This window comes from Schistocerca nitens, chromosome 9, assembly GCF_023898315.1.
Source record: "Schistocerca nitens isolate TAMUIC-IGC-003100 chromosome 9, iqSchNite1.1, whole genome shotgun sequence".
Lineage (NCBI taxonomy): Eukaryota > Metazoa > Arthropoda > Insecta > Orthoptera > Acrididae > Schistocerca > Schistocerca nitens.
In genome coordinates, this window is record NC_064622.1 from 233,110,041 (window position 1) to 233,131,743 (window position 21,703).

At 41.6% G+C, this 21,703-nt stretch overlaps 1 long non-coding RNA gene across 10 annotated transcripts in view; it reads right to left on the reverse strand.

The window, feature by feature from the left end:
- Positions 1-21,703, reverse strand: part of LOC126203518 (uncharacterized) — a 254,145-nt gene that overhangs the window by 112,449 nt on the left and 119,993 nt on the right. For 3 of the 10 annotated variants that reach the window (XR_007540282.1, XR_007540281.1, XR_007540279.1), the window contains exon 2: positions 20,644-20,730. The exons of the other annotated variants lie outside the window; for them this stretch is intronic. This is a non-coding gene — a long non-coding RNA (uncharacterized LOC126203518). The remainder of the gene's footprint in view (positions 1-20,643; positions 20,731-21,703) is intronic. 10 annotated transcript variants of the gene reach the window in all.

Genomic DNA, 21,703 nt, shown 5'->3' on the forward strand with positions numbered 1-21,703 from the left:
TTTACATTATTCTGTGATTTATTCAGTTTTCAAATTTATACTTACTTTTTGATCACCCGGTATATTGTGAACACCAACGGCCCTATCACACTTTCCTGTGGTACTCCGGATATTACCTTCGCATCTGTTGCGTTAAGAGCGACGTGTTGAGTTCTATCTGCAAAGAAAGTCTTGAATCCAATCACAGGTCTGCTCCGATACTCCGTAAGCTAGTATTTTCTTCATTAAACGGCAATGCACGACGGTGTCAAATGCCTTACTGAAATAAAGGAACACGACATCAGCCTGAGCGCCGTTGTCCACTGCGCTGTGGATCTCATGGAGGAACAGAGCGAGCTGAGTTTCGCAGGATTTGTGTTTGCGGAATCAATGTCGATTTTTATAGAGGAGCTGTTCATTTTCCAACAACGTCATAATGCTTAATTCTAGTTCTGGTCACCACGTTCCATTTTAAAATAAGCATGGAAAGCTTTTTTCACAAAGCCTGTTTTAGCCACTCTCTGCAGATTGCGCCAAAACTGTACGTTACAGGAAATAACAGAAAACAGATTTAGAATCAGAATAGAAAGTAGAAGTAATATCATATATTAGTTTTCAGTCACCCAGTACCATGCGGACTAGTGTAATATGCCCTTTATGAAAATCGTTTATCTCAACTGATTTCCCCCTTTGCAGCCCATATATTCTATAGGGTGGGCCCACATACGAATCTGCTCCACTTACATACTGTTGTTACCGCGTCAAATGCCCACAGCGCCACTGGGCGTCATCCAACGCCGCGGTGGGCAGCGGTCATAATGCTTTGACTTGCCAGTGTTTACAGGGTGTAGACAATGACATTCAAGGTTCGAAACGCACGTAGAAAGAGAAGCATTCTTCAGAACGATCTCAAATCTTAACAGCATATTGCTGATGCGGGTGGAATGGTCAGTGGACAAAAAAACGTGTTACAAAAATGTGACCAACAGATGTCGCAGTAAGAGTCAGACAGACACGCGACTGCATAACGGGTGCTGCCCTCCAAGACAGGGAGGTGTCGCCGCCCTTAGTCTTGGAGGGCAGCAGTCGTGATGGGCGTCGCATGCGCCGTGTACTGAACGCTGGCCTAAATAGCACGTCGATTTGCAGTCGGGCGTCAGTTCTCAGCGAGACTCATCAGCAGAAGCAGCATTTTCCTTAAGATGGCGACCAGTTGGATCGCCGAAATATCGAGTCAAGACGATTTTTAGGATCCGGCTGCAAACCCGAAGAGACTTTCAAGAATTATTACGCTGGGAAATACTACGTAAACACATTAGACTAGTTTCTTACGTGTAAATTGATGTGTTTTCACTCACAAAATCAATACCTTTGCCATATTCACACAGGACAAGTGAGTAGTTACGACTATCTTGGATATTTTACAAACCACAAGAGGCTAATTCCCACTGCTAGGAGTTCGTACATCCGAAATATGGTTACATGTCATATTTCAAGGGATGGGATGAGGGGGAGGAAGCTTGCCAAAGCAGATAGCAACACACATGCGATACATGAATTTATAATTGTCACGTCCTTAATATGAACAAGTGGAGTAACTTCCATAGCAGTAATTTTTCATGTTGAGCAATTCATGACTCCATATAATTTAAAGCCTCCTCTTTCGTGACAGAAGCAGTTTCTGGTATAGCGTAGTCGAAAGAATAGAAAATATTTGTATTATCTTCTCCACTCTTTTGAGAATTATCTCACATTGTTATAACTTTGACGCCAGTGGACGAAGATACGTCGATTATAAAGACCAAAGAGTTAAAATACAATTGAAAGAAAACAGCCCTCGGTCACTAATTTTTAACAAATTAACCGGGTATCGACACTGATAGGAGTGTCTTCATCAGAAGTTAAACCAAAGAATGGTCTAAAACGTGGTCAAAGAATTATGACTAAAGACGTATGATACAAATTACTAGTATGGAATTACACTGTTCTACAAAAAAAAACCTTTTTTTCTATTTCTGATAAAAAATATTGTGATCCTAGTTGTATTTTGAGTGCTGAATTGAAAACTGTTTTTGGTTTTTTTCTGTCAGGGATAGTTTATGAGTAATCGCAATTTTATTTCTCTTTTCAGTTTCTGATATAGTGCAGCAAACGTGAGGTGAAATTCGACAAACAAATGCACATCTTTATGATGTTATAAGTTCATCACATTAAAGGAGGGTGGGATCTAACATATAACACAGTAACCCTTGTGTATACACTTTGAAGCATTTATTTGACATGAGAAATTACAGAAAATTGACAAACAATGAGCCACTGCCTTGTAATGCACATAACGTTTTTCTCTTGTATTGTGAATCTTTCTTCTCTCGAATAATATTCCAGCAATAATCTGCTAACATAGAAGGTACCCACTTCCCTTCATAGCGCCTTTCTATGGTAGAAATGTCTTTATGAAATCCTTCCCCATGTTCATCCGATACGTCACTATAACTCTCTGTGAAGTAGTCCAGATGAGAGTCCATCATATTTACCTTCAAAGACATATTGCACCCCAAATCCTGATATGCTTTGTTCATATCCTTCACCATTGCTTTGTAGTTAGTAGCTCTTCTTCTTCCGAGGAAGTTTTCCGACACCATCTTGAAACAGTCCCATGCGGTTTTTTCTTTATCAGTTAAACATGCTTCAAAATTTGCATCTTTCTGCAGCTCCCTGATTCGTGGGCCCACAAATACACCTTCCTTTATTTTTGAAGCTGAAAGACGGGGGAATTTGGTAGCTAGATATGCAAACCCACAGCCTGTTGGATCTATGGCCTTCACGAATTGTTTCATCAGGCCAAGTTGATGTGAAGCAGTGGAAGTAGTATATATTCAGGACCTACCAGACTTTCACGTTGTACATTCTTTTCGCCAACTTTCCATCTTCGCCTAGGCCATTTCTTTTTCACGTACTGAGAAATTCGGTCTCGACTATCCCACTCGCAAAGAAAACAGGCATACTTTGTGTAGCCTTGTTGCATTCCCAGTACCATAGCAATTACCTTGAAATCTGCACATAATTTCCATTTGTGTTCATTGTATTTTAATGAATTTAGCATCCTTTGTACTAATTCGTAATTTTCTTTTGTCAAACTAGCGTAAGCTACTGGAACAGAGGGTATTTTATTTCCGTTATGGAGCAAAACACCCTTCAGACTTGTTTTCGATGCATCTATGAAAAGTCTCCACTCCTGTGAAATATAAGTGAAGTTCAGCACTTTCATCAGGCCAGCAACGTCATTGCAAAATGTCAGTGCTTCGTCAGTTGAAAAATAAGAAATAAAGGCATGTTCTCTGTGCCTGAACACACTGATTTTAGTACTTTAGCGCGGCAGATTATACTCTTGTAATCTTGAACCAAGCAGATGCGCCTTTTGTTTACTTAGTCCTAGATCACGTATTAAATCATTTAAATCTGCCTGGGTTAACAAATGTGGCGATGACTCACTTGTGCAGTGATATAAAGAATCATCATCTGTGATTTCTTCATTACTACTTATTTCACTGTCACTCGGAATTTGACCTCGGGCTCTTGAAGGTACTGGAAGGTTGTCGGAATGCTGCACTGGCATTCTCGCTGAAGGCAGATCTGGGTAAACAATGTGCCTCTTCGACTTTTTGTTTGTAAAACCCTGAATTTTTGTTAGACACAAATAACAATCAGTAATATGGTCCTTAGGCTCCCTCCACACCATGGGAACCGCAAACAACGCCACATTCTCTTTACCTTTCCACCACTGAATTAGTTTGCAGTAACATGTAGCACAACAGAAATGTGGTGCCAATTCTTTATCTTGGTCTCCTACCTCTACTCCAAAGTAATGTTTGTATGCTTTCTTTTATGACTGAAGAAATTTTCTTCCTATTTCTGGCAAAAGCGAACTTCCCACAGATGTAGCAGAAGTTGTCCGGCTTATATCGACATCCACGACGACGTGGCATTTCTGCAAATTTAAAAATACCACTTTGGTAATACACCTGTATTAAATTAATAGTAGGGAACTAGACGAACGGTGATGTGTAAAACCAAGCAGTCGTTTTACCTTCAACACCAGGCTCAATCAGTTTACACGCAGTAACTAAAAAATTCAACCGTGCTCGGAAATATGACAGACAGTTTGTTACTTGTCAGCCAAAACACCCACTCGTTAAGACTGACACAAATTGCGGCTAACACCACTATTGTAAACTCGATGCACCTGCCCCTAGGAGGCGTGAAGCTTTACTGCCGAGGCAGCGACCGGCTGTCGCCGTTGGAGTTAATGAGATGTTTCAGGTGGTTTTAATGACATAGGTGTGGCGGGGGATAACCTAATGATGTCTGATTCTTCCCACCTGCTGTTGCACAAGAAATTATCACGTTCTATGACTACTGGATGCGGCAACATACCCGTATTTCTCTATAACGTCTCTGTGTTTGCCATGAATTGTGAATATGCATATATATACATATTACATAAAAAGTATCCCTGACAACGATATTTTGTTTACATATTTGAATTTCCCACGGTAAAATGGTCTAGAAGCACATACTTTAATATCAGAAATAGAACCCATGTCGAACAGTGTTATCGTGAAAGACTGGCAGTACTTATATTTCATTTATAAAATAATAAAAATGCCAAATAGGCATTAGTTACAAGATGGCCTTTTGGCCAATTTTTGACACTGTGCATCACGGAATATTGAATTCCAGAACGATTTCCGAAACGGAATATCCAATGTGTCTAGATCCTACCACTGTTGCGCGTTGAAAGTGTGTTAACTCTAGTTGTTCGACCATCATAACGTCGGAAATCTATTCAAATGAGTCGCCAGAATACAAATGACAGCTCTGCCAACGTAGTGCCCTTTTATTCCATGTGTACGCGATACTACTGCCATTTGTATACGTGCTTATAACTAGCCCATGATCTTCGCCATCTCAGTGTATTAAAAGAAACTATTGAAAATCGGACGAGAGATTATAACTCGGAAGTATAACCTTGGTACATATGGGTGGGGAGGATGAAACACAGTTACGTTAATAATTTGCCGATACGACCAGTGACTTCATAAGTTGAATAGTTAAATGTAGGAAACACTCAGAAACTTAGGAACGAACACCATAAGTTTGCCAAAACGCGTAGCGAGGGCAACAAGCTTGATTCGTGACCATGAAACTCGCACTCGTCCGCTGAATGGACTAAATGTACTTCGCTTCTGAAAGGCGACCAAGCGGGCAACGGAGATTCGTCTTACCAGGCGGTCAAAGCGCGAATAAATCGGAAGACGGCACTAGCAACTCGAGTGTCAGATTCAGCAGTCCATTTGTACTTAAAGATCAAATGCAGAAATCCTTCCAACGGCAGCAAGGTTCAGATCATCAGTTGCCTCTCCTGTCCCAGCCTGAAGCTCCAACTGTGCAGAAAACTGAAGTGACTACTCTGCAGAAATCTACAGGTGATCTCCTTGCGCTTCTCTTTGGAACTTCGCTGCATTTCGCCAGAGAAGAAACTCGTAGGACAATGGTGACGTAGATTGCAAATGCCGACCAGAAAAAGCCAAATGAAGGTGTTAAACGACCTCCTATTCTTGTAGATTTTTTTTCTTTTTTGATCCAATATAGCTCTTAGGTGTTGAGGAAGGCAGAAGAACTCTCCAACTACATGGTATAATTCTCAAAAGGGCCTGCCCAATGTTCCGCACGTAGAAAGAGCGAAAAAGTGTGGGCACGCCAGAAATTAACTGCATGACCGAGCCAGAAATCGACATTCTCTATGTTTAAACCGAACGTTATTATGAGGCGCTGTAATGAAAATTTACATGGCATGAGGGAAACCACACTCGCCTAAAGATCTCTTACATGACTAAATGCCTACTGCAGAGAATTCTATGGTTCTTAAGACAAAAATAGTGCTTCGTGTGTCGCTCCTGGGCTACCGGCGGAGGGAGAGGGAGGGGTAGGGTTCTTAGAGTGGCCATGAATGCCTATCTGCCCATCTTAGGCCGCACCTCTCCCTGGGCTCAACATTTTTATGGTGGCCAGTCCCTCTTGACAGGACTGATATCTCGTGCAGCCAGCTAGAAAGCTTTCAGTTCTTGGAAACCTCCACTGTATTATCTAGCAAATGTAAAGAAACAAACAGCGAAATGAAAAAAGCCACTGTCTTGGCTAACAGATATCTGCTATTTCAGAGCAATAAAACTGAACGACTATGTTTCGTTTTGCAACATACAAGCCACGCCCAAGTACCATCTAGCAACATTTTGCAAACTGGTCAGGTCAGTCGGTCCAGTGTTGGCTGCCACCTGTAGCGATGTATTGAAACTTTGTCCAGAAGTAGACTTGCTGGTCCTTTGTTCACTCAGATACTGGCGAACATCCGTTGAGAGCGGATGCCTCATGTAGCCTGCAGACACTGCAGCGTGCAGATGCGTGTCTCGACCAGTCAACGGCCACAGCTTTTGAGGAACTTCTAATGTATTACTGAATACCTCCTTGTGCACTTGTAAGACATTACGGAATAAAGTATTTTCACGTAAAGGTTGTGTTCGGGGCATCATTGTGGAGTGAAAATAAGGAGAGGACGATGAGTCCTCTCGTACTACACATTCCAAACTCAAATCTACGAATGCATTAACAGAGGCCTGCAAGTGAACTTCCTAGATATCAATTTATCAAGCGAATTTACATATCGCCCTCTGAAAAATGTTAGTGGCTATTTTGAAAGACAAATGCCCATGTTAGAAATGGAACAGTTCTTTAAAATGTCATTCGAAGAAAACTATAACCAAAGTAGATAAAATTCAGAATTAGCATGGGAAATACGTCACACTAAAAACTAAAGAATTTTCTGGCTAAGAGCAGGGGACAAACCTTACGTACATTCTCGAGTGTGTACACAGAGCACCAGCACAATACATTATACACACACACACACACACACACACATATATATATATATATATATATATATATATATTGTGCTGGTGCTCTGTGTACACACTAGAGAATGTACATAAGGTTTGTCCATGAACCATGGACCTTGCCGTTGGTGGGGAGGCTAGCGTGCCTCAGCGATACAGATGGCCGTACCGTAGGTGCAAATACAACGGAGGGGTATCTGTTGAGAGACCAGACGAACATGTGGTTCCTGAAGAGGGGCAGCAGCCTTTTCAGTAGTTGCAGGGGCAACAGTCTGGATGATTGACTGATCTGGCCTTGTAACATTAACCAAAACGGTCTTGCTGTGCTGGTACTGCGAACGACTGAAAAGCAAGGGGAAACTACAGCCATAATTTTTCCCGAGGACATGCAGCTTTACTGTATGATTAAATGATGATGGCGTCCTCTTGGGTAAAATATTCCGGAGGTAAAATAGTCCCCCATTCGGATCTCCAGGCGGGGACTACACAGGAGAACGTCGTTATCAGGAGAAAGAAAACTGGCGTTCTAGAATAGGAGCGTGGAATGTCAGATCCCTTAATCGGGCAGGTAGGTTAGAAAATTTAAAAAGGGAAAGGGGTAGGTTAAAGTTAGATATAGTGGGAATTAGTGAAGTTCGGTGGCAGGAGGAACAAGACTTTTGGTCAGGTGATTACAGGTTTATAAATACAAAATCAAATAGAGGTAATGCAGGAGTAGGTTTAATAATGAATAAAAAAATAGGAGTGCGCGTTAGCTACTACAAACAGCATAGTGAACGCATTATTGTGGCCAAGATAGACACAAAGCCCATGCCTACTACAGTTGTACAAGTTTATATGCCAACCAGCTCTGCAGATGATGTAGAAATTGATGAAATGTATGACGACATAAAAGAAATTATTCAGGTAGTGAAGGGAGACGAAAACTTAATAGTCATGGGTGACTGGAATTCGTCAGTAGGAAAAGGGAGAGAAGGAAACGTAGTAGGTGAATATGGATTGGGGGGAAGAAATGAAAGAGGAAGCCGCCTTGTAGAATTTTGCACAGAGCATAACTTAATCATAGCTAACACTAGGTTCAAGAGTCCGCCCCAGTAGCTGAGTGGTCAGCGTGTCGGATTGCCGACCTCTGGGCCCGGGTTCGATTCCCGGCTGGGTCGGAGATTTTCTCCGCTCAGGGACTGGGTGTTGTGTTGTGTTCATCATCATTTCATCCCCATCCGGCGTGCAGGTCGCCCAATGTGGCGCCGAATGTAATAAGACCTGCGATATGGCGGCCGGACCTGCCCCGCGAGGGGCCTCCCGGCCAATGACGCCAAACGCTCATCATCATCACTAGGTTCAAGAATCATAAAAGAAGGTTGTATACCTGGAAGAATCCTGGAGATACTAAAAGGTATCAGATAGATTATATAATGGTAAGACAGAGATTTAGGAACCAGGTTTTAAATTGTAAGACATTTCCAGGGGCAGATATGGATTCTGACCACAATCTCTTGGTTATGAACTGCAGATTGAAACTGAAGAAACTGCAAAAAGGTGGGAATTTAAGGAAATGTGACCTGGATAAACTGAAAGAACGATAGGTTGTAGAGAGTTTCAGGGAGAGCATAAGGGAACAATTGACAGGAATGGGGGAAAGAAATACAGTAGAAGAAGAATGGGTAGCTCTGAGGGATGAAGTAGTGAAAGCAGCAGACGATCAAGTAGGTAAAAAGACGAGGGCTAATAGATAACCTTGGGTAACAGAAGAAATATTGAATTTAATTGATGAAAGGAGAAAATATAAAAATGCAGTAAATGAAGCAGGCAAAAAAGAATACAAACGTCTCAAAAATGAGATCGACAGGAAGTACAAAATGGCTAAGCAGGGATGGCTAGAGGACAAAGGTAAGGATGTAAAGGCTTGTCTCACTAGGGGTGAGATAGATACTGCCTACAGGAAAATTAAAGAGACCTTTGAGGAGAAGAGGACCACATGTAGGAATATCAAGAGCTCAGATGGCAAACCAGTTATAAGCAAAGAAGCGAAGGCAGAAAGGTGGAAGGAGTTTAGAGAGGGTTTATACAAGGGCAATGCACTTGAGGACAATATTATGGAAATGGAAGAGGATGTAGATGAAGATGAAATGGGAGATACGATACTGCGTGAAGAGTTTGACAGAGCACTGAAAGACCTGAGTCGAAACAAGGCCCCGGAAGTAGACAACATTCCATTAGAACTACTGACGGCCTTCGGAGAGCGAGTCCTGACAAAACTCTACCATCTGGTGAGCAAGATGTATGAGGCAGGTGAAATACCCTCAGACTTCAAGAAGAATATAATAATTCCAATCCCAAAGAAAGCAGGTGTTGACAGATGTGAAAATTACCGAACTATCAGCTTAATAAGTCACAGCTGCAAAATACTAACGCGAATTCTTTACAGACGAATGGAAAAACTGGTACAAGCGGACCTCGGGGAAGATCAGTTTGGATTCCGTAGAAATGTTGGAACACGTGAGGCAATACTAACCTTACGACTTATCTTAGAGGAAAGATTAAGATAAGGCAAACGTACGTTTCTAGCATTTGTAGACTTATAGAAAGCTTTTGACAATGTTGACTGGCATACTCTCTTTCACATTCTAAAGGTGGCAGGGAGCGAAAGGCTATTTACAAATTGTACAGAAACCAGATGGCAGTTATAAGAGTCGAGGGGCATGACAGGGAAGCAGTGGTTGGGAATGGAGTGAGACAGGGTTGTAGCCTCTCCCCGATGTTATTCAATCTGTATATTGAGCAAGCAGTAAAGGAAACAAAAGAAAAATTCGGAGTAGGTATTAAAATTCATGGAGAAGATGTAAAAACTTTGAGGTTCACCGATGACATTGTAATTCTGTCAGAGACAGCAAAGGACTTGGAAGAGCAGTTGAACGGAATGGACAGTGTCTTGAAAGGAGGATATAAGATGAACATCAACAAAAGCAAAACGAGGGTAATGGAATGTAGTCAAATTAAATCGGGTGATGCTGAGGGAATTAGATTAGGAAATGAGACACTTAAAGTAGTAAAGGAGTTTTGCTATTTGGGAAGCAAAGTAACTGATGATGGTCGAAGTAGAGAGGATATAAAATGTAGACTGGCAATGGCAAGGAAATCGTTTCTGAAGAAGAGAAATTTGTTAACATCGAGTATAGGTTTAAGTGTCAGGAAGTCGTTTCTGAGAGTATTTGTATGGAGTGTAGCCATGTATGGAAGTGAAACATAGACGATAAATAGCATGGACAAGAAGAGAATAGCAGCTTTCGAAATGTGGTGCTACAGAAGAATGCTCAAGATTAGATGGGTAGATCACATAACTAATGAGGAGGTATTTAATAGAATTGGGGAGAAGAGGAGCTTGTGGCACAATTCGATTAGAAGAAGAGATCGGTTGGTAGGACATGTTCTGAGACATCAAGGGATCACCAATTTAGTGTTGGAGGGCAGCGTGGAGGGTAAAAATCATAGAGGGAGACCAAGAGATGAATACACTAAGCAGATTCAGAAGGATTTAGGCTGCAGTAGGTACTGGGAGATGAAGAAGCTTGCACAGGATAGAGTAGCAGGGAGAGCTGCATCAAACCAGTCTCAGGACTGAAGACCACAACAACAACAACTCACCTTTGGGCCGAGCCGTGTGGCTCCCACAGTTCTGAGTCTGGCAAGCGAGATGTTAAAATTTGTAAACAGAGTCCCAGCATGAATGTGTTAATCCCACAATGAATGCACTGATTGAAATCTTCGGCTAAGTCGCCAGGAACCTTCAGCAGTGAATGTTGTATTCGCCTGATAAACACAGGCATGGAGAGTGTGCAGGATGTGTGTGGCTACTTCAGATCTTCCTCGAAAGGTATCGGCGTTCAAGCGGTTTTGCCATGAGATTGAGCACGAAGTGTCATTATCGTGCAGCTTCTAGCGACTCTCTTACATAAGCTGGCCATGCAGTGTAGTTTGGATTTAAAACGGTTTTATTTACAAGACCTGCAATATCTTCTTCCCCCAAACCGCCAATTCACCTATCTCATATACTTTCCAATAATAGCAGCAGTCAGTGGTCACATGGCTCCTCAAACTGACCTAGTACCAAACTGGGGCTTAGGTTTGATAGAAAACCCTATGTGTTTAGTTTGGGAAGGAGGTCCCATGAGACAAATGCGTTCAGTCAACCGAAATAGCACATTAAGCAAATGAACATGGCAAGGTGTGCTGCTGTTTACGAAATAGTGATTTCAGATGGCGCTGTTGTTGGATTTTTCTATCTGAACTCTCTGATGGGCATTATTTTGGTTCTCCTACCTTTTACGACCCTATAACTAATGCCCTTGGTGTATATATTCATCGTAAATAAAATTTCCTGTTTTCTAACGAATTTTTTTGCAAGTAAGTGTATACCTTTTTGCTGGATAATATGTTGCATCAAACGGTCGCATTCTTTCTGTGGCACTTCGCTGCCTCTTTCATTGTACTGGGTTAAATCCAGGTATCTATGTGTGTCATTATAATTTTTTAATACCATAGTAATGATTGACCAGTGTTATTGTTAATCACAGTCATAATTTCAGTTTTGTTAACTTTGTATTGCACAAGGTAAGCATCCAGTCGTTTATGACTGAACTTGTGTGGAAACGAGGATATTTTGATGTAGGCAGTTAGGAAAAATGTGAAAGGAAAAGCTTCTTTATTGATACTGAAGTTTTGGGATGAAACGACAAAATAAATCAAATCATCATGAGGAAAAGAAGTAGTTTATTTGCAGTAGAATTGCGGAAATTAATATTCGTGCGAGCTATTTCTGCACATGGTGCTGTTATTACTCAATTTATTGAAAGAGCAATGCATGTCGTAGCAAATTTTATCATTTATTACGGTGGTGAACAGCAACAGGCCTGGAATGGCGAGTAGCCGTTGTACGTCAGTGCGGTCGTGGGTTGGTAAGAGCTCATCCACCTTCCTGCGTCGTGGTTTAGCCCCTAGATGGAGGAACCGTTGGACGCTAGAGAGGAGGACAAGAAAAAAAAACTTGGTTATTACTTTGTTTCTATCATATCTCGAGCCATCATCACGTTCCACAATTAACTTCTTATATCAACGAATGTAGTATATGAAGTGCAGAGAATATACAAGGACCTGTTTGTGAAGTTTGCAGGAAGTGTCTCCTCAGCTCTTATGTTACTGCGCACGTCTGTAGCATGGAGATAGGAAAAGCAACAGACCGTCTGTACACTCATCGTGCACAAATGTCAATCAGTATTTTATAAATGGGGTTGTTTGCTTCGTTCTCACCCATCGTTGTTGACAAAGTGTATGAATACTGCATAGCTTTCAAGAGCGAAAGGCGGCATATATCAGTTAACTTACTTTAACGGAAGCCTAGTCTTTTAATATCTCTTCTTAGTTTGACACAACAGAATGTTTTTGTGTCGAGGAGGCATCACAGAAACAGTATTACGGATCAAGTATGTGTTGTGTTATCGTCGTGGGTGAAGAGTTTACAATTAACTATTTTAAACTGACAATAGGCAAAATTTCATGATTTACATTGTGGAAACGTTAAGAATTATGCCGCGATGGACATGGTACCGTTCCATTGGTGCCGGATTTCAATTTATTATGATGTTCAAAAGCTTATTCTGTGATTTCTTTTTTTGTTTACCGTGTATATAGCAACTTAGCACTACCACTCTCCTTGGATGAGTTATGTATTGGCAGCAGAAGGTGGTTGAGAACATTGTGTGCCTTATATTTTATAATAGATTTACATTCTATTTATTCTATGGTTAAGATTTGTGGCAGGCCTTCTATTTGAAGTGGTCTGTTTCAGCGTGTCTGCCTGAGAGCTATTAGGTTTAATGCTTCGAGGAAGGTAAAAGTGAGTTAAGAATTAAAAATAAGTATGAATGTTACTATGTCGGAAGTTTAAGAGAAGTGCTGTATCGACCGTTATTGCTGCCGACGTCGGGCGAGGAAGATATGACTGCAGCCGTGTATGTTACTGAAATGACGTTTGTAGACATGTTGACATTACTTTTATTCTTCGAAGAACTAGAGCCGTCTTCCCGCAACTAAATTCCTCCGGCACCAACGGGGAAGGTGTACTTTACACCCATCTATAGTAAGTACTGTAATCTAGTCATGTACTTCATATTTTAGAATTTTGAAAACAAAAATAGGCCGGCCGGTGTGACCGTGCGGTTCTAGGCGCTAGCCGGCCGAAGTGGCCGTGCGGTTAAAGGCGCTGCAGTCTGGAACCGCAAGACCGCTACGGTCGCAGGTTCGAATCCTGCCTCGGGCATGGATGTTTGTGATGTCCTTAGGTTAGTTAGGTTTAACTAGTTCTAAGTTCTAGGGGACTAATGACCTCAGCAGTTGAGTCCCATAGTGCTCAGAGCCATTTGAACCATTTTTTTTCTAGGCGCTACAGTCTGGAACCGCGCGACCGCTACGGTCGCAGGTTCGAGTCCTGCCTCGGGCATGGATGTGTGTGTTGTCCTTAGGTTAGTTAGGTTTAAGTAGTTCTAAGTTGTAGGGGACTTATGACCTCAGCAGTTGAGTCCCATAGTGCTCAGAGCTATTTGAACCATTTTACTCCATGCGACTTGCCACAACGATAGTCATAATAAATATTATCAACCTCTGAATGCTAGTTACACGTCATCATCTATTTAAAATGTATGCTGTTAGTAAAAGTCCACAACAGCTAAGGTTATCTGTACTTTTTTTTTTAACTTTTTGTTTTCGTGGTGCTGTTGATGAACAAGATAGAACCAAGTTTAATAAGCAGTAGGTAGAGACAACATTGGGTAAGGGCGGTAATGAGAATAGAATTAGTGCAGAAATGTTTCGGGTGAGTGAATACCAACCATGTTTAGTGAGTTTGCCAGTTGGTACGAAAGGGTAAATGTGCAATGTCTTAGTGACTAGCTGCACGGAACGGAAACTGTTTTAATTATTATGTCTGACATGTGCAGTAGGACAGCAGGATTTACACCTACTGTTCCCTTCATTTGCGTTATATGCGGAAAAATGCTGTGTATGCTTGGACTCACGCAGTTCAATTTCCATAGTCAGGGAGAATTGTTACCGTAATAACGATGCAACTTGAAAAATTCCATCATTGGTTTCAGATGTGGGAACTTGTAAGATGGAAAATTCGGACGAGATGTTATTACCAGGTGACTCCGCTTAAATAGCACAATTTATCTTGCAAATTTCGCGTGAGAGGGGGAAGTCATTTAGCATTATCGCAAACTTTGGGCTGTTATTTGATAAAACATTCGAGCGAGAGGGTAGCTTTACAAAGCACAAACATGTAAATTTTGTGAGCTTACGATACCATTGGTAATTCGGTTGGGGGGAAGGAAGACTTCGAGATCGATCACTTGTCAACCGAGAAGGCCAACTACTTACTGGATTTCTTTCCTGACGTTCCCACTGACGACTTGGGAGCGACGAAACTGAGGTCAGTCATAACGTGAAGAAAAGGTAACAGTCATAACGACTCTTACCCTCACGGATGAAACAACTTTACCCAATATCGGTTAGTTATTACGTGAAGGAATAATTAGACAATGTATCATCATTTTATTGACTCATATTTTTAGTTCTGAAAAGATGAGGCGGGTTTGGCCAGCAGCTGATTAAAGAGGCCTGAATTACAAAGTAATCCTCCAGTCTGTTTCACTACGAGACTTCCATTCATGTTTTCGTGCTACGATAAGCAGAGATATTTATTACACTAGAAGTAAACCAGGCTTATTCTCAGATACCGTTTGCAGAAGCGTCTAAGACTATTATAGTCTTCACAATGCACTAAAATTTATATGAATTTAACTGAGTTTTGTTCAGGCCTTCAATAGGAGCTGCGGTGTTGTTACGTCTCCTGGGAAACATTTTTTGACATAACTAGATGTTGTGCCTGCATTTACTATAATGAAATGAAGTCAGAGTTACACAGATACGGTTCCAGGTTTCCTTTATAAATAGCCTTCCAATCTCGATTACATTCACTTTATTGTGAATACGAGGAAGTCATCGTAACTAGAGACTCATACATGATCTTAGTGATACACTTGATACATAACATATTATAACATAACGTTTTTTTCCGAGTCATTGCTGTCGTGATTTCCATATTTTTCAGCATCGATCAAGATCGATTCAAGAGAGTTTTACGTGCGCATTTCAAACATCGTTGTAATCATTTTCGTGACTATTAGATTTTTCTTTAAAAAAGACACTATAGCCATTTTATGAAGCCCATACAGCGATAGCCCATTTCTGCGAGAAATGTTCCTCAGGTTTCACTTCAGCATATGCACGTACTGAGTCGTTTAAATAAAATAAGTCTTGAGAATTATTTCACCGTAAAGGTTCAGACTCTTATTCATTTACACATCATCACTTCTAGTCATTTCTTTCCCTGTTGCACTCTCAAATAGAGCGAGGGCAAAACTACTGTCTACAAGCCTCCGGACGAGACCCGGTTTCTGTCATCTCATCTTCTTGGTCTTTGCGCGAAACGTACGATGACGGCAATAGAAAAGTTCAGTTGTCAGCCTTAAAACTGAGTTGACTAAATATCTGTTATGGTGCCTCGAGAGAAGTGTGCCGTCTGCCCTCTAAGGTCCTCATTTGAGTCCACAAAATATATTTGCCTGCTGCTCGAACCACCCGGTAACAAATCTAACAGCACGAATCTGAATTATTGTGATGTTTTCCTTTAACCCGACCTGGTGAGTACCCCAAACACATGAGCAGTACACAAGAAAGGGTCGCACTAGCGTTATATATGCCGCCTCCGCTATAAATGAGCTACATTTACCCAAAATCCTTCCAATAAACCGAAGTCGATCATTCGCCTTTCCTGCTAAAAACCTGACCTGATCGTTCCATTTCATATTGCTTTACAAATTTTCGCCTAGATGTTGAATCGATGAGTCTGTGTCATGCAGCACACGACTAACTCTGTATTCTAAAGTTACAGGAATTGTTTTCTCCTACTCGATCACATTATCTAATATCTTTCTAAATTTAAAGCACGTTGCAACTCATCACACCAACTAGAAATTATGTTTTGGTCATCTGGTGTCGTCCTACAGTCAGTCAACGTCGACACCTAACCGTACATTAAAGCATCATCAGCAGAAAGACGTAAATCTCTGTAGCCTGTCCGATCACTTACGTATATAGAGAATAAAAGCTGTAAAATCATGCTCCCCAGAGACATTCCTGACAATGCACTAGTCTCTGGTAAACGCTCGCCGACAAGGAAAACGTACTGGGTTGTATTACTTAAATAGTATTGAAGCCACTCACATATCTAGAAACATAATCCGTATTGGCTCAAATGGCTCTGAGCACTATGGGACTAAACATCTGATGTGATCAGTCCCCTAGATCTTAGAACTAGTTACACCTAACTAACCTAAGGACATTACACACATCCATGCCTGACACAAGATTCGAACCTGCGACCGTAGGGGTCGCGCGGTTTCAGACTGAAGCGCCTACAACCGATCGGCCACAGCGGCCGTGTAATCCCTCTTCTCGCACCTTTGAGAACAACCTGCACTGGGTCGCTATGTCAAACGTTCCTCGGAAATTTATGATTATCAATCTGCTTTTTACCCTTCAACCATGGTTCGCAGTATATCTTGCGAGAAAAGAGCAAGCTGAATTTTAAATGTGGGCATGGTTACGTGAAATGCATTCAAATGTAATGTAACTATGAAATCAATAAAAGATCCCACAGTATGAACGTATTTATGAGGGGCTTTCAATAAGTAATGCAACGCGTTGCTTTTCTCGGCCAGTTTAGGTTGGAAAATGTGAAATTTGTTGTGGAACGTCGTTGAATACTACCGCTTCAGTCCCTCTAGTTTCATTACGTTCCGATTGGCGGTGGCTCTGTACATGACCTTCAAATTAGGATCTGTCACTTAGGTGCATTCCAAGCAGAAAGCTGTCATAAAGTTCTTTTCAGCGGAAAACCTGAGCTTCATAGAAATTCATAGGTGCCTGGAATGTCAACGGAGACCTAGTAGTTGAAAAAAGCACGATGTGTCGCGGGGCGAGACGTCGGCGATTATCGCTGCGAGGTCGCTCAGACCTGTCCGGAGTCCTGCGTGACGGGAGGCCTCACGCAGCTGTGACTCTTGCAACGTTTCAACGTGCGGACACTCTAATTCCAGGCGAGTTAGGACGACGGTCTTCTGGGACACTGAGGATGTGGTCCTGTTTGACGTCCTCCCTCATGATGTAACGATCAACTCTGAAGTGTACTGTGCTACTACAACGAAATTGAAGAAACGACGTGAGCATGTTAGTCGCACAAAAAGATAAATGAACTTTTGTTCCACAGTGAGAACACAAGCACTCACACAATTCTGCGCACCCGAGAGGAACTCACAAAATGTCATTGGACTGCTCTTCCTCATCCACCCTACGGCCCTGATCTTGCACCTTCCGCCTCTTATCTGTTTGGCCCAATGAAGGACGTTCTCCGCAGGAAGCGTGATGGCCAGGCTATTCATGGATCTGGACGTTGGCTGCAACGTTGACCAGCAGAGAAGTTAAATGGAGGCATACAGGCCATCCACTAACGTGGAGCAAGGCCGTCGCACTGAACCAAGGTTTTGAATTCAAAAAAAGAATAAGGAAGAATGTCGTGTACTGTACTCTTGAATAAAACCTACCTGCATCCTGAAAAAAATGTGTTGCATTGCTTTTTGAACGCAAGTCGTATAACTATGAATTATTTACCGATCCTTATCGCTGATGTACTTAACAAATGCTACTAGCAATTCAGCCGTGATTAGTTCAAGATATAGATGCAAGTTATTATTTTGTTTCGTCCCTTAGGCTGCACCTGCCAAGTGTAGACGTTGAGATTATTCGCACTGAAGCGTAGTATAAATATAAGTTAAAGCTAATCCAACTCCTTTTTCCGCCAGTTATGGCAGTTGTTAATCGCGTTCTGCTTACTAGCAAGCGGAAACGAAGCACCGTTGCCGCTACTCTTGCAGTGGGTGTATTACATTATCGTAAAAATTGGTTAGTTGCAACAAGATGAGGATTCTTCCATTACACCCCACCCACATCACTACGCGACGACACATTCTTATACACGTAAATCCACTGAAAAAGAATAACAGTGTATTAGTTATTGGTAAAACTAGAACTCCAGCCATGGTGGTGTATGTTGCAGGTTCCGTGATTTACTCCCCACACTCACCAAAACTTTGATTGCTTGACGCAGCTTATAGGAACATTAATCATATCGACCGTGGATCTCTGGAGCATAGTGCTCATAAACGCTGTAACGTCAAATAATCAGTGAACCAGACGGCATCGTGCCAGCCTCTACTAACATTCACTGACGGAAATAAGACGCAACACCAAGAAATAGTTGTGCGACATAAGAACTACTCTAAATACATGCTGTAGCGGCCGTGAGCACTAGTTACTTTTGATAGTGGACACGGTGTGCTGCTGTTAGTCAAGAACGCGATTATGGTGACTAAGTTTGGTTGGTTCAAATGGCTCTGAGCACTATGGGACTCAACTGCTGAGGTCATTAGTCCCCTAGAACTTAGAACTAGTTAAACCTAACTAACCTAAGGACATCACAAACATCCATGCCCGAGGCAGGATTCGAACCTGCGACCGTAGCGGTCCTGCGGTTCCAGACTGCAGACTAAGTTTGAACGAGCTCGTGTAATACAGTACTAGAAGCTGGATGCTCCGTCTCCGATACTGTAGAAAGACTTGGCAGGAACGCAGCCATCCTGCATGACTGGTGATGGTGGTGGTGGTTAGTGTTTAACATCCCGTCGACAACGAGGTCATTAGAGACGGAGCGCAAGCTCGGGTTAGGGAAGGATTGGGAAGGAAATCGGCCGTGCCCTTTCAAAGGAACCATCCCAGCATTTGCCTGAAACGATTTAGGGAAATCACGGAAAACCTAAATCAGGATGGCTGGAGACGGGATTGAACCGTCGTCCTCACGAATGCGAGTCCAGTGTGCTAACCACTGCGCCAACTCGCTCGGTCTGCATGACTGCTGACAACGGTTGTCACGAGATTAAACAGTCGCAAGAAGATCGGTCTCTGGATGGCTACGTGGCACTACGAAGACCATACGTTCGGCGTGTGGTTCTGGGGCATATTTCAGCAGCGGTTGACATCATAGCGCCATAGAAAGCTATTATAAATCTGTTACTTCAAGCACAGCTCTGAGCCAGACGCCTTGTAGCATGCATTCCGCTGTGCCCAAACCATTGGACAGCGCGGTGGCAGTCTCTCGTGTTTTCTGGTGAAAGCAGGTTCTGTCTCTTTGCCAGTGACGGCTGTGTGTTGGTTACTGGGACATCAGTTGAGGACCTACGGCCAACCTGTCTACTTTCTAGACGCAATGGACCTATACTTATAGTTATGGTCTGCGATGCGATTTCATACATCAGATGGAGTACTCTTATGGGTAACCAACGCACTCTGCCAGCAAATCTGTACGTCAACCTGCGGATTGGACCTATTGTGTTTCCATTCATGAACAGCGTTCCAGGGTGTATTTTCCAACAGGATAACGCTGGCCCACATACAGTTGTTTTAACCCAACATGCCGTACAAAGTGTCGACATGTTGCCCCGGCCTACTCTATCATCACATCTGTCTCCAATCGAGCGCATATGGAACATCATCACACGACAGCTCCAGCGTCCTCCACAGAAAGCGTTAATCATCCCTGTATTGACCGACGGAGTGCAACATGCAAGGAACTCCATCCAAGAAACTGACATCCGGTAACCGTAAAACAAAATACATGCGTATTTGCATCAAACATTCTGGCAGATGCTACGGATATTAACGTACCAGCACTTCACATTTTCAATGGATCATCTCGCGCTGACATTAACCTGTGATCTAGCCCTGTTAATAACCTGGACAAATGTATTGGAGGAATTTTATTCCTTTACATTAATTATTCTTGGTGTTGTGACATTTCCACTAGTGTATCTACTAATTCATAGCAATGAGTACGACAAACCGGGCTCAGGTAATACCTGTTAAGTGTGCAACTTATTCGGCTATTGATGGTGTTAATTGTTAACTGTGCTAACCATTTAACCCATGTTATAATCAATACCACGAGGCAGCTGTGTTTGTTCGAAACAGCTTAGACCGATTTGCGGACACTAATAATTACCAACTATATGATAAGAAACTGAAGTGTGTTGTCTGCCTTACTATTTGGTATTCTTTGATGTCAGAATTTTAGTTTCTTGCAAATAAAATTTCACAAGTTAGTGTCAACATTTTTTTCTAGGGCGCCTCTTTATGTTTTAGAGGTGCTGCAAATTTTATTTAATTAATAGTCGTGCTCAAGCTGTAAGGATTGAAATAAATTCATCGGTTGAAAATAAAATCGCTGCTTAAAAGCAAATTAACATATGTAATTTTTCATCGTAAAAATATGACCTTGAAAATATATTTAAAACTTAGCAGTAAATATTTTAAACTACCACAAGTATTAAAAAATATTAGCACTAATTAACTGTATAAAAATAGTAACGAAGAACTGAAAAGAATATGGGCATAAAAATCGCATAATTTTTGGAATACTCAATTAATTTAAAAAAATATTTCTTTCGGTATATTTTTCAGACATATGAAGTGGTAATATACAAACCAGACTGCAGTCTGTCTTCTGCAACCGGAGGCCCTCCTGCCAGCCCTAGGAACTCCTCGGGACGTTCCACCTGTGCAGAGATGGCTCCTACGCAAAGGAATTGTTTTGTAGTTTTAATTTGTGTCATACAGCGCAATTACACCAGTAAATTCATCATTCACAACAGAAAATTGAATTTATTTCGATGTGAGACGTAAAGAGATACTAAATGTTCACTTTCTACATCAAAAGTCTCACAGTATTATATCTCGATGCTTTTCCTGTATTTAATATGGTTAACTGACCACTGAGTTATGAGAAAACAGTTCCAGAAACCGCAATAATTTACCAAACTGTCATCCATTCAATGGGAATTAGATTCACTTCAGTGTCTATAAGAGTAATTCAACTTAATTCGAGGCGTGAACAGGAAATTACTTGGAGAAACTCTCTCCATAATATAGCTAAGAAGATTGTGCACTCGCAACATTTTGAGATTGTTGCTGTTACACCCCACGCATCTCACTGCATGCAATAAACTCTTACAGATGTCTCGAGTCTCGGTCAGGCACACAGCTTTAATCTGCCAGGAAGTTTCTTACAGAGGTAGCTACAGCGAAAGTTTGACAATGTAAAGGATATGGTAATATTTAAGCACCAGAACTCTGAGAGCATAATTTAATATCCGTTGTCTACTTCACAAAGCACAAATTTTGTCACACAACTTCGAGGAACGTTAGATATATCGATCGTGACAGCCCAAAGGGGACTGCATACAGGATGATTCACGAAGATATGCAAATATTTTAATACGTTACTGTGCAAGTACAACTAAAGAAAAAAGTTCATATGAAGATAGGTCCGCAAATGCTTAGTTACGGCTAATAATAGCTTTTCCGTGAAATTTAGCAACTTCGTTAATATGAAGCCATCGCAAAACTGTTTTAGATTAAAGTAAGGCACGATTTCAGTTTTTTTTATATATTTTTTTTTATTATTGGTCTCCTGAATCTAATAAAACATGTCCCAGACGTGTACAGCAGTGGTTTTCCAGAACATCCAACATGAATTCACGTGTGCT